The sequence below is a fragment of the Pinus tabuliformis genome, chromosome J (genome assembly GCF_031772625.1).
Source record: "Pinus tabuliformis cultivar Carrire ecotype Pingquan chromosome J, CPIR1, whole genome shotgun sequence".
NCBI lineage: Eukaryota > Viridiplantae > Streptophyta > Pinopsida > Pinales > Pinaceae > Pinus > Pinus tabuliformis.
In genome coordinates this window covers 89,312,952-89,325,999 of record NC_142295.1, presented here as the reverse complement: position 1 = coordinate 89,325,999, position 13,048 = coordinate 89,312,952, and the positions used below count along the sequence as shown (strand labels likewise).

At 38.4% G+C, this 13,048-nt stretch overlaps 1 protein-coding gene across 1 annotated transcript in view; it reads right to left on the bottom strand.

Annotated features, from left to right (window-relative positions):
- LOC149225657 (DENN (AEX-3) domain-containing protein) overlaps positions 1-13,048 on the bottom strand; it is a 220,987-nt gene that overhangs the window by 193,619 nt on the left and 14,320 nt on the right. The window lies entirely within an intron of this gene.

The following is a 13,048-nucleotide window of genomic DNA, read 5'->3' as shown; positions in this document are numbered from 1 at the left end:
CTTCAGCTTCCCTGAAATTTTCTCCCAAAATTCCCTGCTGCAATTCTTCTCGCATCTCTTTAGTCTAATTGATTCTCTTGGTCTTGTAAATATCGCTTCCTCAACATAATGTATCTTCACCTCCCCCTTAGGCTTATCTTATAATTCATTAAGCCAAAATCCCTAACCATAATCTCCTAAATGATCAATGGCTAGGATTATATCCTAAGCCTCACTTGAGATCAATGGTTGAGATTATATCTAGGTCACTTAAATAATTTAATTATTTACCCTTATAAATTAATTATTGTACTTTTCCTAAGCTAACCTTGGAAAGAAATCATAAAATCATTTACTCCACCAAGCAAGCACCTAAAAAAGCAATCAAATATCTTCTACAAGCTAAGACACCAAGCCAATGTAGAAGACCTTCCAAGGCTACAAAATCAACAGAGTGTAAAGTACATACATATTTAACAAAGTTATGGAATAGAAAATTACGCATTCTGAAACCAAAAATCAATGAACAAATGGTTTTTAGTATTTATGATTTACTAGACTAGAGCTTGGTACATAATTTATCTACCAGTAGAAATATAGTCATATATCAAGGATTAAAAACTAATTTTGTATACACATAGCACAGTCCCAAACATGACATGTACGAATCTAAACTCTTAATATATAAGGGAATATAATTTCCCAATATGTTACCCACGATAAACTCGTCAAATGTTAGAACAAGGTATCATGCCCAGGCCACAGAAAATGGAGGGAATTAAATGGCAAAATCGTTCTCCAAGCCTATATTTAACAAAGTTATGGAATAGAAAATTACGCATTCTGAAACCAAAAATCAATGAACAAATGATTTTTAGTATTTACGATTTACTAGACTAGAGCTTGGTACATAATTTATCTACCAGTATAAATATAGTCATATATCAAGGATTAAAAACTAATTTTGTATACACATAGCACAGTCCCAAACATGACATGTACGAATCTAAACTCTCAATATATAAGGGAATATAATTTCCCAGTATGTTACCCACAATAAACTCATCAAATGTTAGAACAAGGTATCTTGCCCAGGCCACAGAAAATGGAGGGAATTAAATGGCAAAATCATTCTCCAAGCCTATATCTTGTGGCCATAGCCACTACATTTGCCTTTTTTGGGGAAAATCTAATATAATTATTATATAGTGGTGTATCCTTAACAAGAGTAATGTCTGTTACATACTAAAGTATGATGCCCTTTTTGACTGTGCATATGATCATATCATATACCTTTCACATTTGTTATAAAATAACTTGTGTTCTTTGAACTATATGGCCTGATGCCTTCTCTTATAAATACCAACGGCATATGATGATTACCACAAGGTAATTCACAAGTGTTATCAAAGCAAATCTGATTCCCAGCCTGTGGCCATTTTCATCCTGTGTGAGATTGAAAGATTCCACAGCCTGTGGCCATTTCATCCTGTGTAAGATTGAAAAATTCCACAGCCCATGGCCACAATACTTCTCTGGTTGGGAGACATCCACTATAAACAAAGATTCTAAGGATTAAAATTAAAACAAAAACCATAGATATTGAAAATAACTGTGGGATTAATCGCCGTAGTTCAGCCAGGATTCATAGCATACCAAAAAGAGACAAAACAAATGAAAAATGGTGTGGGCATATTTTCTGAGAATTGGCATTCCTATTGCTCACCTTACACAATTACTACCATAAAGCATCCAATCCAATTTTACGTAAAAGTTAAAGGTTGATAAAATAATTAAGGTGTCACCTCATTAAACATGCAGTTAAGACAAAAACAAAAAAGATACTGCTGGTGTTCAGCCTCAACAATCTCCCCGTGGAAAAGCAAAAGGGTAATTGAAAATCATAAGAAACTGAAGACATTTGGGAAGACATTGTTGCTTACTCCCTTAGATGCCTAATATTTTCATATACGAAGGATCTTTGTTGATTCATGTAAGGTACCACGACTACATCTTCCTTTTTGTGAAGTGCTATTGCTACAATCTCAATGTTGAAGCAGAAAGATAAATTCTTCCACTACCAAAGTTTAAGTCACTATTTGTATCACAACTATTCAACTTCAATCTTCATCCCATGGTTCTCAAATCCAGAAAACAAATCCACTGTCAAGCAACAAGTAAAGGAAAACTAAAATTAAAACGTCATCATGAAAATAGAAAAGATCCCCGTGAAACATCATAACAAAAGTTCATTACATGACATAAATAAAGTTACTTTATATATAAGAATAAATTATAAAGCCCAAGGGGCTAGCTTAATTGGTTGTTGCAAGTGTTGCGAGGAATTTGGCTAGCTCTGTGTCAGCAGTTGTCCGGTTATGCTATCAATAAATGTGGTGAAGCTTTTCTTTGATTTCCCGGAAAGATTTTCCTTGGAAAAAAAATAAACTTAACTTATACATAATAATATATATAAGTTTATCATAGAATTGTAGTATAGAACTATATTATGGACTCAACACTGTATATAAACTCATTAAATCATACAGGTCAAAAATTCATGATTTTCCCTTTTAACTGAAGGTCCCCAGGCCATCATCCATTAGTAGAAACTATACCTTTAAATTATGGTGAATCACTTCAATTAAGAGTACTATTAATAACCCCATTTAGCCTTAGTTTTGATACTTTGAAAAGCATATAATCACTATCTGGGAAAATATAGAATTTTTATGACTCACATTTATGAAAAAATAAGGAAATTAGTTGCATTGAAGAAAAAAACAAGATTTCCTAATAATGGTTTCAAAAAAGTCAAAACCTCTTTATTAAAACACGAAAATAATTTACTGAAAAGAATTAGCATTCTTAATAATCCCTTTGAGATCAATACCTATATTCATATTCAACTGGCCAACCAACCACAAATTCCAAAGACAAGCATCACTTAAAGCTTACGAGAAAAAATGCATGAAATAAGCAATCTACAATTGACAATGTCAATTATTTTTTAAAAACTGAGCTTAAATTTATGTCTTTGTGGAATAGTAAGGATAGAGTTTTAGGCTCAACATAGATAGAAACACTGGGTGATTTTCTTTATATGTAACAACTATTTGACATTTTGACATAATAAAATAAAGCTAATGTGACTTTACAATGAAGACTTGCATAGATGTTACATACTCAAAAGAGAGACACACATATATGGGTATATATGTGGCATAATCTTAAACAATACATGATGTTCTAACATGTTTTCAGGAATTGATGACAAAACTTGCCAAATTTTGTTTGTCAAACTCTATGGCAATTTGATCACTCTCTTGCACCAGCAATTTTTTCACATCTCATGGTCATCAAATTCAAACACAGACAAACCAGGGCACTTGGCTTATAGCTAAAGTAGTTTGTAAAAACATACACAATAAGGCCTTGTATCTTTTTCCATTTCTCCCACCTGCAACTCACTGAACTAGGGCTCAACACATCAGCCCTCTTATCATCGATTCTTCACCCTTGAGATCTCTGAACTAGGGCACTATGTACAGTCCACTTATTGTGACAACTCTGCCTCTTGTCCACAATACTTAGGGCTATAAGCCAGCCACTAACAGTCCTCCAAAACACTGTACACAGGTGCTCCAATCTCTGTCCAAAAATCACCATGACAGACCTACCATCACCAAGCAAATCATCCACTAGAATACCAATCATATACCTCTTCAAGACGTCCACCACAGTCCTGAAATTGCTCATTGTTCTGTGCACAAACTAAGTTACTCGGCCCTCTTTTAGGGCTCCGGAAACAGCTACAGGAGTACACTAAACTCGGCCTCCAAACAGACCTCTCAAAACAGACATAACCCTCTCTTTCAACCACTGGAATACCTGCACCGATCCTCCAAGAAATGTGGCCTTGCTCCAGCTATATGATAGGCCTTTCGGCCCTCCAAAACAGTCATTATATGGGACTGAGCCCTCTCTTAAGGAACAGAATTCACTTCAGCCAGGTCACAGAGAATTACCATCAACTTTCTGCCCAGAACACTGTCCTATCACACATCCCAACAAGATCCCTAACAGATCTCTATCGCACCATCTCTCGTAGAGCTCTCTAGCACCAGCCCTCTCGCACACTCTCTCAAACAAAGCTCTCGCACCATCCCTTGCTCGTACTGGTTCAATCGGCCTATTTCCTTCATTTCAGTAACCTTATTCTCGGGGAAGAAAAAAGTGCAATCAAAGCAAATTTGTTGGCCATTGTGGCAGCTCTGGAGCTGACTTTGAGGCCTCTGTGATTCTGGGTTATGCCCCATGTGGTTGTGTTTAAAACAATTGAGCCCATATCTAAGCTTGTGAGGCTTCAGTACAGGACCACTTCATTGGTGTGAAATTATCCCCTATGCAAGCATCCCCTCAGAGTCTGGATCCGGCTCAAGGGTGGTCAGCTACAAGAGAGATTGCAGTGTAGCTGGCCTATGGTTGGGTGGCGAGAGAAAGTCCCTCCAATTAAATATACTCAAATAAGTATATCGATTAATGCATATTTGATTTATGTACATTAATTGTTTTAAGATATTGATGGGATGATGTAGGGCCCTGTTTTAACTTTTATTCGTGAGAGAATACTTGAGTCACTGTATAATCATGGTTGATCTATTATTTTTCATTTCCTTGGTTTTAAAGAATGCTTGGGTGATGTAGTTACTGTGTTCTAAGCGAATTGCAAGTTATCTGATATACTCATGAATGGTGGCCTGAAAAATCACTCAAGATTAACAGTGCCTTCTTATAAGCTCTTTGTAATCTAATATGTTTAAAGATTTTTGGACAGCTCACTTTCATAACCTTGATTGCAAGACACTTTACAGGTTATGAGTTCCATTTATATATCTATGATTATATGGAATGTTTTGTACTATTTGTTGTGTTGTTATATGCAGTCAATATCATTACCTCAAAGCATGTAAGGATTGTTGGACCAAGCTAGTAGAAGTAGAGAGACCAAGGATTACAACTTTGTCAAGTAGAGGAGAGATCAAAGGATCCCGTTCTAGCATGACATGGACATATGAGTTCCCGTGTTGGCCCTTGTTTTTGGCTTTTAGCCTTCTCACGCAACAAACTCGTGCAAAGTGACCGATTCATTGCGAAGGGAATAGATGACTTGGTCGTGCCACTCAAGCCAAGTGGAGGCCACATGGTCGCACATGGTGACCCAATGATGACTTGGCACTTTTCACCTTATCACTCCCATTCAGTTAAATGCCCTTTCCCATAAACATACATTCAACATATAGAATTCTAGAAATGAAATTTTCAGATTAAAACACATGGGGCTGTCAACACATGCTGAAAATAAATATGGACATAACCAGACCAGCAACACACAAAAATACACACAGGTTTTTGGTCAACTTAGACCCAGGCAAAACTGCTTCAATCTTCTCCGGTGAAAACCTATTAGAGAGCTCTTCTAATTTATTTATCTTTCAAGTTCAGGAAAAATACATTTGCAGACAAAACAAAACAGCAAAATACAACTTATCTCTTCAGCCCAAAACTCCTTGAAAACCATGCCCACTTTGCCTCGATTTTCGTGCCCACTTGAAGCTGAAAATATGTATTGTACGGATACGACTATACGGACTGTATGGATTTCCGTACTGTTGTACAAACTGTGCAGATTTTTTTCAAAAAAAAAATCAAAAACTTCTCTCGAACGGCATGCAACTCATAGCATTCAATGTTGTTCGTATTGTACCTTCTGTTGTCTTCTAAACCTTGATTTCCATGCCCAGCTTTGCCCAGAAGTCACTCCTTCAGCTTGTTGCAACAAATTTCTCCTTTGAAACTTTTCTCCAAGTCTCAGCCTCCTTTCTCCAATCTGCTCATGAAGAATGAATGCAGTCTCTCTTTTCTTTCCCCCTTTTGTTTCCCTAAATGACTTTTGGGAAACCCTAAGATCTAATGGCTCAGATTCATTTAGATCAAGGGATAAGAATAAATGTGCATTTAATTCTCACTTTCCATTTTTTAACTCACCCATTAAAAAAAGTACCCACATTGTACTTTATGTCTAAAGTCACTTTTAACACTTTTCCCTAGGTAGAGACTAACCCATGGGAAACCACTTGCCCAAGGTACATTAAAAATCAACATCCTAGGTCCATCTCAAATTCGGAAGCCAACTCCCTCTTACATTTGTGAATGAGAGGGTCTACACCAGTCAGGAAGAGGTCGTCCACATAAAGCACTAGTATGAGATGTCTATCATCTTCAACCTTAAAGTAAAGGTTCTTATCGAATTCACTCCTAGTGAATCCCAGCTTCATCAGATAGCTATCTATCCTCTCATACCAAGCTCGGGGTGCATGCTTCAACCCATAGAGAGCTTTCCTCAACCTACATACATGAGATTCCCAATCATGAATCTCAAACCCCTCGGGTTGTTCCACATAGACTTCCTCTTTAATCGAACCATGCAAGAAAGCGGTCTTGACATCCATCTGATGTAGGTTCCATCCTTGCAAAGCAGCAAGGGCTATGATCGAGCAGATGGTGGTGTATCAGGCAACAGGTGCAAATATATCATCGTAATCTACACCTTCATTTTTAGAGAAGCCTCAAGCAACAAAGTGAGCCTTGTACTTTTCTGCACTCCCATCAGCTCCATGCTTGATTTTGTAAAGCTATTTAGAGGTAACAACCGATTTGTCCTAGGGTCTAGGGACCACATCCCAGACATCATTCTTCATAATGGACTTGTATTTTTCATTCATAGCATCCTTCCATACTTGATGCTTCACGGCTTCTTCGAATGGTGTAGGCTCATTTTGAATGATAGTGCTCATAATGGTCAAGTATCCCTAATACCTAGTCGGCTTCTTGCTTTCACAGAAAGTCCCCCTTGGTGCAATATGTCTCTCCGCATATTCGAGAGTCTCCCTAAGCCATGAGGGCCTCTTCTTGGAGGAGGAGGGCTCTTGAGTAGGAGGATCAATAGGATACATAGGTTCATCAACATCCAGCATCGTTTCATCTTCTTTTTCATCCTGCTTTCCGTTGTCATCTTCTTTATCCTTTCTTGGTATAGGAAGGTTGTCAAACTTGCTAAGAGCCATATCTTCGTCAAAGGTGACATCATGACTTACCTCAACTTCCCTTTGACCAGCCACATAAATTCTATAGCCCTTACAATTTTCACTATAGCCCACAAAGATTCCTTTCTTTCGAGATGCACCCAATTTGCTTCTTTTCTCTTTCGGCATGTGAAAGTATACGAGACTTCCAAAAATTCTAAAATGAGAAACATCGAGTTTCTTACCAGTGAACATTTCTTCGGGAGTCTTGGAGTCCAATGCTTGATGAGGGCATCGGTTTTGAACATATACGGCGGTATTCATAGCTTCGGCCCATAGAAACTTCGAAAGCCTTTAATCATGAAGCATGGCACGAACAGCTTCCATAATTGTACGGTTCTTCCTTTCAGCCATACCATTCTGCTCAAGAGTGTATGGTATTGTGGTCTCCCTCTTAATGCCAGCTTCTCTGCAATAGTCATGGAATTCATTGGATTCATACTCGATCCCATTATCAGTCCTCAATATCTTGATTCTCTTCTTAGATTGATTTGGATCATGGCTTTGAAGTGACAGAACCAGGTGAACACTTCATCCTTTATTTTCAAGAAGTAGATCCAAGTCTTGCAAGAATAATCCTCCGTAAAAGTGAGATAATATAAATATCCTCCCAAAGAGTTTACGGGCATCATACCAGATATGTCGGAGTGGATCAACTACAGTATATCGATGGTCTCGCTGTTACTAGAGGGGAATGGTCCCCTTGTAAGTTTTCCTTCAGCACATCCCAGACATATACCTTCATGCTCTACTTTGAACTCAGGCATACCTGTCACCATTTGTCTCACATCGGGAAGAGATTTATAATGAAGATGGGAAAACTTGCGATGCCATAGTTTACATTGTAGAGATGTGTCGCAAGACATGGCCCCCAATGGACTTCTTCCAACTTGATACAAAGTGTCAACCCAGAACCCAAGAGTAAAAGCATCTTTAAAATTCCTTTTCCAAACACGTACCTTTCCATCGATGAATGCCACCTTGTAACCTTTGTCTTCCATTGCCGAAATGGACACCAGGTTCTTCTTCAGATCAGGTACATATAGAACTTCTTATAAATGAATCGTGTTACCCTTATTCAATTGGAGGGTAACATTCCCTACGCCCTTTACAGGATAGGTGGGGCATTATCTCCAAGAATAATCTCCAAGTTTGTCTCCTTCTCTATCAAATTAGAGAGAGCTTCCTTGTATCCGGTGAAGTGCCTTGAAGCACCATTATCAATAAGCCAATTCCCCAAGGCGTTCGGAGGAGACGTAGTGGAGAGGGTCGATATAAGATAATATTCCTTTTGCTTATTGTTAACAACATTTGATTCTTCATACCTTGAGTTCCTTGCTTTCTTGGAGGGTTGACCATTTCCATGATGTCCCGCATTCCTTTTTCCTTTGCCATTGAACCTGCCATTTCTTTGATTGTTGTTGAAGTTGCCCCCGGAGTGATTGTGATCATCATCATGTGATGTGTCCCTTCTATTTGGACACTCCCTCACATAGTGGCCAAACTTATTGCAAACAAAGCACCTGCCCTTCTGAAATGACCTTTAGACCCTACATTATTTCTCCTTTTGGCATGAGTGGAGAAAGCAATGGGGTTGCCTCTATTAGAAGGCATTTCTTGCTCCACCATTCTTGTTTCTTCTTGAATGCATCCTAACATCAATTCTTCAAATCCCAAAATTTGATCATTATGGAGAATAGTGGTTCTAAATATATACCACTCAAGTGGGAGCCCTCCAAGGGTAGTGATAGTAAGTTCCCTATCAGGAATGACTTCTCCATTCGATAAAAGATCATTCAAGATCTCAGTGATCCTTAAGAAATAGGATTGAACATCCTCGTCCTTGCCCTTCTTAATATCCTTCAACTTATTTTTTAGGAACAAAATTTGATTTGCATCACTAACCTTGAACATGCTTACCAATCTGTTGTAGATCTCCTTGGAGGTGTTCAAATCGGAGATGTAGGCCACCAAACGCTTGTCAATGGAATCTCTGATAATCTTCTTCACTTTGACTTCAGCCTTGGTGTACTTGTTCTTTGTAGCAGTCGGTCCTTTTGATGGAGGCTCAGGGAATTTACCCTTCACATAATCCAACACTTCTTGTTCTTCTAATGTCAGATCAAGAGACATCTTCCATCTGTGATAGTCAGACTTTGCATGGAGCTTGTCTTCAGCCGAGAAGTGGGATGAGGAACCCATTGAGCCTTTTGTCCTTTCCAACTGTCTTCGGTGATTGCTCTTTCACTCTTTGTTTTCACCTCAGCTCCAATACCATGTTAATTTTGGTATGTTCTATGCTTAAGAGCAATTTACTTCAATTTCTTATTAGCCCAATATCAATTTCCAGTTTAGCAAACACATCAGTATGATAGTAAAATGTCGATAGAACATAAACATAAACAATAGAAGACAAGCCAAGACGAGGACACAAGATGTGGCACCAGCCAGGGACAAACCCCAATGTGGGGAAACCCTTGATCAATTCTTCTTATAATCTTCAATATTTCAGCAAAGAGAGAGATAGTACAAATATACAAATCTGATATTTAATGACAGCAACAGCAAGCCCTAACCAGCAAAGTCAAAGCTGGTCAAACAGGTTAGATTTGACCTCCAATCAAGCTTGGTCAAAGCTCAGTCAACTCAGCCTCCAACAGTAAGAAGTATCAGCCCAAAACAGTCCGAAAATCCCAGTCAAGCATTGGTCAACTGCGGTCAAGCCTACGGCCAGCCCTAGCACAGTCAAAGCCAGTCAACTCAGGGTCAAAGTGGCTGTCCAGAACTGCGGCCTGCCAAGGAGAGGCAGCCTAACCCAATCCGCAATCAAAGAAGAGTCAACGCTAGTCAACGCTGTCCAAATAGCCTTCCTGCAGCTTCGGTCAAACTCAGTCAACGCAGCCCTAAACAGAAAACAGTCTCCTTCCTTTTGCACATGTGAGAGAAGCTGCTCCAGATATGCGTACCCAAACAAGAGAGGAGAGAGAAGGATGTGAGGATGAGATGGTGAAATAATGCCATGAGGTCTCCTCCTTTTATATGCAACATTGAGGTTAAGTTGGGGGTGAAAATGATTGTTTTGCTTGCTGGCCGACCTTGACAAATTGTCAATAATATAAATAAATTCATATCTCCATATATACATGTCGGAATCTGATGATCTTTAGGTCAATCCTACACCTCTTGGAGAGAGGAATCCAAAAAAAACATATCAGCAGCCATAAATAAGGTGACCCATATGGAGTTTGGCCCTAGTTGCCAATTTTAACAAAGTGCCATCTACTTAAGGGAAAACACAAATGTCCAGAAATATTTCAAGCACACATGACAGCATTTCTTGTCGAGATTCCGGGGTCGAGATGCTACAAAGATTCGTTGTTGTATTGCAAAACTGCTTAAATTGGAAAGATCAGAATGGCTATTTCAGCTGGGTGGTGGGTTTGATGAGGAACTTAATGATTTGGTATAAGTACTCTAAATAATTGTTTACCAAATAAATACAAACATGGAGGTAACTCTGTTGGTTGATATTCCGGATTTCAATGTTTGAAACGGCTATCTCTTTCTGGCATATCCATGATCATTTTGTTTTCAATTGAAAAACATCAGAACCTGAATGTTAGAGACAGTTGATTGATTTACCAGAAAATAGTACTGCTCATTGTTAGGTATCTTCCTGGAAAAATTCAATTGGAAGCCCAGACGACTGTTTGTTGGCATTCTTTATCCTCAAACACAGCGCACCTACGCTAAATGTCAAAACAGGGCAATGTATGCTCTAATTTATGTGTTCTTATAGCACAAATTCATTGTTTGGCACACGAAGCACATTAATGCCCAGGTTTACAGAGGTTGTAGGTAGCTACTCAAAGAACTGAGATTGCAATATTACAGAGGAGAAAATGATAGGCTTTCAATTAGAATTGGTAATTCTTGATGACCTTTTGATTCCCTACTATTTAGATGAAGTGGAGATCATGATATTGGTGAATACTTGGCTACATTAAACAAGTAGTCGTGTATCACAAGTATATTCCTTATACTATGCTGAAAAGATTCATGATCAAATTGAAATGTATGGAGAGCCAAACAGTCTGGATAGTTTTTTGGCAAGGGAAGTTTGAAAGTCTTACAGGTTGTTTGCGAGGAAGATAGTAAATGGTCATAAAAGATTTGGTGGGAGATCAGTCCCAAGTTTCTAGTCTATGAATCAGCCAAAGGGACACCTAACAGCACATACCACAATTTTCCAAGAAAAATATAAGCATTTGGATTATCTCCACAAAAACAGCAGTTAAAGGATACATTTGGCAGTCCAGAGCAGTGTTTTAAAAACGGCCGGCTCGGAACCGACTCGGCCGAGTTGGTCCGAGCCAGGCCTCAAAAATTTGACTCGGCCAAGTATTCGGTTCAGCTGGCTCGGTATTAACCCGGCCGGCTCGGCCGAGTCCGTATTAACCTGGCCAGGTTACGTACAGCGGCCCAGGCACATGAAAAAACAGCAATTTTAAAAAAAAAATTATTAATTGTTTAGCATGAGAGAGATCTGTTCTGGGTTGCTAGCAGTAGAAGCTATGACGATTAAAATGGGCAGAAGCCTCTTCACCAAAGTTTCTTAGCGGTTTGTAATGGTTCTGTAGAGCAGTTTTTTGGAAAAGGCTAAAGCTTAGTTGATTGTACTTGGATGCATATACACAGTAAGGATCTTTTGAATCTTAGAATAGAAATATATTTTCTGGCCACCATGGAAACCAATGAAACAGAATATATTAGAAACTCTTACAGTAGAACAAATTTAGGTCCCATTTGAACTTTTATATACCTGTTGTCTGACTCTGATGATGATCCAGAGATTGATCCACATGATCTTGGCTCCTCTGGCAGTAGCTACTAGCCAGTAGTACTGGTCACAGTTTACTTTTGTTGTAGAGGCCATTTCTAGCCTCCTTGGTTATGTGTTTTTGTTTTGATCATGTATGTATGTATTGGACAGTGCACTGGGTGCCATTTTGATATAATGGATATATTCATGAGCCTACTTTGATCATATGTTGTCTTCCATCTATATTCTAATGCTGTGTGTTTAAAAACATGAATGAAAATCTTTAAACTTATGTTCTTTTATAAAAAAAAAATATATTTAATGTATTTTTTACAACAACCGAGTCATTGATATCGAACCGGCCGAGTCGATACCGAGTCGGAGTCGGAGTCGACCCTCGGCCGAGTCGGTGTCAGAGTCGGAGTTTTAAAACATTGGTCCAGAGATATCATCAAGGAAGCAGTTCCAGATTTGACTCTAGCAATTCTAGCTATTCGAGACACTTTTCAGCTGTATAGATATTTAGGCTATTTTTTATTTGAAGATAGGATTTTATGGCAGAAATTTAGTAATCAGTTTTATGTTTTGCTAAATATTTCTTCATTTGTAATATTTTAAGGGTTCGGTTCTGAGTGAACTCTTTGGTTACATTGTATCAGTTTGTGTTAATATTGAAAGAAGATTTTCAGGCAGAAGATTGGACAGTTTCTTAAAGATTCTTGTGGTGACATTTTATGGTCTGTTTTTCCAGTCAATGTATCTCTTTCTGTGTATTTCATGATTCTGTAATTTCTTCGGTATTTGAATGAGCATACATGATATAGAATTCATCTCGAGATGCTCTGTTTCATTGGATTCAAATATTATCACCTTGTCTCTCTAAAATTAATGCAGGATTCATCCACTGTTTGATGCCTTGTTTTAATGGACTGGGACTGTGCTCCTAAATTCACCCACAATACTACAACAATTTTGATGTCTAGTTGAATGCTATCTACCTTGCCTTTGAGAACTACTTGTTTGTCAGTTAGGCCTTGAAACCTTTGATTGATATCTCATTTATAACTCCATGTCCAGCGGATTTTTGCTCATCCCTACCACA